Source organism: Parus major, chromosome 7, assembly GCF_001522545.3.
Source record: "Parus major isolate Abel chromosome 7, Parus_major1.1, whole genome shotgun sequence".
Taxonomy (NCBI): domain Eukaryota; kingdom Metazoa; phylum Chordata; class Aves; order Passeriformes; family Paridae; genus Parus; species Parus major.
Window position 1 is genome coordinate 14,662,632 of NC_031776.1, and position 3,624 is coordinate 14,666,255.

The 3,624-nt window shown below is 42.3% G+C and overlaps 1 protein-coding gene across 2 annotated transcripts in view; it reads left to right on the top strand.

Moving 5' to 3' along the window:
* The first annotated feature begins 3,494 nt into the window (after positions 1-3,494).
* Positions 3,495-3,624, top strand: part of SESTD1 (SEC14 and spectrin domain containing 1) — a 49,784-nt gene continuing 49,654 nt past the window's right edge. The window contains exon 1 of one of the 2 annotated variants that reach the window (XM_015635158.3): positions 3,495-3,517. The gene's annotated coding sequence lies outside the window, so the exon portion shown is untranslated. The remainder of the gene's footprint in view (positions 3,518-3,624) is intronic. The other variant, XM_015635157.3, reaches the window with a different exon arrangement.

Here is a 3,624-nt window from a genome sequence, read left to right on the forward strand (position 1 = left end):
TGGGCTTTCTGCAGGAAGTACAATCCAACAGCCTATAGTACTTGGAAGGACATGATGATATCTGAGGATACTTCATTGTTTCTACCTGAGCATTAAGAGCACATGAAAAAAACCCAGAAAACACTCCAGATTCTTGAGAATCTTGCAAAGTTTCATACTGCTTTATCTCCTTACAGGCATGTCACTCATACCTTGATAAAATGAAGGATTTATCTTTTTTTATATATAATTAAAGTGAAGAAATTAAAATTTATGGCCAAGCTTTTAAAATATTGTTTTACACACCCTCTGATAAGTATGAGTACAACAAAACATAGATCCTTCAAAATGTGCTAGGTGCTGTCTACTCACAGTTGCCAGAGCTTTCAGCCTGTGCTGGTCAGTAAACAAAATCTCATGGGTTTGGGCTATTTGAGACTCAAGTTTCAAATTCTATTATAAGCACAATTTAAGGCTTTGTTGTAATTGTTTCAGAAGAAACAATCACTCCACAGTTCAGGATTAAAACCTAGTATTTGTGTTTAAAGGGGAATTTCAAATCTCAATGCTAATAGGTGAATGTGGCTTACCTTCAGAAGCCAGTGAATGGTAGCTCATGAGCTGAATTCCACAGATCTTTTGTTTGTTTCTGTGATGTTTTGAATGTGCACTGAATGCTTGTATTTTATCGTCACTTTCACTTCCCAAACCGCCTGATACTGTTTATCAACATAGAAGGGGCTTTTTTCACTGTTTTTCCAACATGAATCTGGCTGTATGACAAATACATAAGGTTTTAAAGTAGTAGAAAAGCCTACAGTGTAGAAAACGTTCTACAGATTTTATTTACAATTCATTGCTGCCAGCCTATACTTTTCCCACTACATATAGTTATTTGCTTATTTTCTGTATATACCTTTTATGAACGGGACTCTTCTGTAAGTTACATCTCTAGCCAGTACACTGGATACTGCTGACTTACATTAACTTAACTGCTCAAATTCATTTTTGTGCTACTAGTAAATTAAATTGCCTCTCTCTTGCAGGGCAATGTGGAAGCAAATAACAAGCAAGGCAGCAAGGTAAATCACTTGAGGTGGAGGATTTCCAGCCCAGCAGGTACAAGGCTGTGCCTGGCAGCACCCCCCTGAGCCCGGTGGCAAGTGCAGCAAGAGTGAAGGTGTATTACAGGTCTGTGGGGTGCTGTACAGGATGGCCAGTGTCACATCTGGTGGCACCTGAGATCAATGGCACCAGTGCCACCATGAGTTGGTGTCCAGTCCCCATAGGTGTTTGGGGGTTTTGTTTGTTTTTCTTTGAAGGCTGATTTTTCTAGAAGCACAACAACTGAAGCTGGAAGCGGTAACTCTGTTGTGAGAGCACTGTTCTGCCTTGTAACAAAGGCTCTGTTGTGCTGGCACGCAGCACAGTGCCCAAAGCTCAGGATGTTTTCAGCCCATTTGCTTTCATTTGTATTTGAGTTAATCTGGCACAGCTGCTAGAGAATAACACCATATATTAAGGGTCATTTTAATCAAATGGATCCTTGATACTCTGATTTCTTCCTACTGGCAGTTCGCATGGAAAAGGCAATTAACTACAACTCTAAACTGATGGTATGACCTTAAAATTAATTATGTCAGATTCTGTGCTGGCAACTCATTGAGCAGAGTATGCACGGAAAATAAAAGTCAGAAAACCTCTTGCAACATCTTTACATTTAAACTAGCATATCTCCAAACAGAGCACAAATGAGAGTGACTTTTGAGTAACTCTCTCTTATGGAAGGCACTGCAAGAATTCCGTTCTTCCTCTGGAGAAGCCTTGTTTTGTCCTTGAGAAGACTCCAGTTGCAAACAGAAAAATGGAGAAATAGGGTCTATGTCCTTTTGGCCTGAATTCCCTTTCCTCTCCCTCTTCTTCTTTTTCTCCCACTCCTCTCCTTTCCCAAAAGTAATCATAAGAAAATTTATTAGGATTAATGAGCTCACATGTACTGAAAATTTGAGATCCACAACCCAAAGCAAAACCACACAATTTAAATATGTTCATTTTCCTTTATTGTGTAGGCTGTGATAGGTATGGTACACAGGATGTAATATCTGCACTATGGAGGATCTTAGATGTGTGAAATAAGAAATTAATGTATGACAACCAGCTGTAGCTTTTCCTTTGTTGATTTTCGTCTTGCTCCTTTTAAAGATTAAAGATGCGTGTGTTAGCATGAGTTTTCACATGTGTTGGGCATCAGATCACTTACCTAGTGTCCTGAAATACTAGCTATTCTACAGTCAGAGCTTACAAAGACACAGCCTGAGGGATCTCAATATTGATGAATTGTGAAAGCTTCTATTATCTTACCTTTTGCCCACAAGTATGCAATAAGCATAAATGTAGAAGAGTGATCTAAATGTTCTATCTGGCACATTCTTAAATCATTAGTGAACACACTTAAAATATTGCTAAAGTTTTCCTCTTAATAAAGTAAAATTATTAATTTGGTTCTCTACAGCAATTACTTTTGGAGGGAAGCCGATCATTTATCTCTTAACCTGTTGTGAAGGAAGTAATTTTGCTCTTCCTCTTTCTTTGCTGCTGCTGTTTTAAGCATTCTTTCAGGAAAGAAAGGCCCAACAGAGAAGGTATGCTCTGGAGGCTAGGAGGGCTTGGCTGCTATGCCTTATCTGAAAATCTGAATGACAATGTCTTTAGCTCTTGCATGTCCAGTGGGTGTTGTTGCTGAGAGAGGGACAGCTTTCTGAGTTAGCAGAGGCCAGGGATGAGGTCAGTGCCACAGGCGTGCCCTGATGGTGACGGTGACGGTGATGGCTGCAGCAGATGTTGACTGGACAGCAACCAGGAAAGGCAGTCAACAGAGGCGGTTCTGCAAACTCTTGTTTTGAAGGAAGAAACGAAGCAGTTACAGCCTTTGTGAGAGTTTTCACACTCAGAATGAGATTCAGTAAATGATATTCAACTCTGGAAAAAACAGGAGCAAAATTATGGTTAAGATAGTTTGCAGAGGCCAATTTTTTTAAAGAGCCATTAAGTCACCTAATGATGTATCCAGCTATGAGATTTAAGACTGCAACCTGTCCTAGACTGGTGAGGCTGAACACAAGGCAAGTGTCCCAGCCAGCTTTCTTCACATAATTTCTTTCTACATTTCTGCTTGTATTATTCTGGCATGACAGAGTTTTAGGGTGTTTGCCCAGGAGCCAAGACAGACAATGGGTTATTATCTGCCATCGGAGGGGAAACAAAATACACGTCAGTGCTGAACTGAACTAAAAGAATCTCATGGGTCCCTTCCAACTCAGGATATTCTGGGATACTGAGTGCACAAACGCTGCTGGCGAAGAGCCCCGGGGACAGCCGACACTTGCCTAAGGCACTCCCAGCCTTCACCTGGGAATCTCTGGGCTCGCACTCAGCACTCGGAGCGGGTCTCTACGAAGAGCAGAGCGAGAGCACTGTTATCTTAACGCGGCTGCCAGCGTTACAAACTCCGCAGCCGGACAGACTTGTCCCACGCCGGGTATTTACCGCGACCCTCGGTAGCTGCGGGGGCCCGTGCCGGGCTGTGTGGCGGCCTGCGGGCGCAGCGCTCGGCCCGGCCGCATTGTCTCCCGGCGGGGCGGGGCG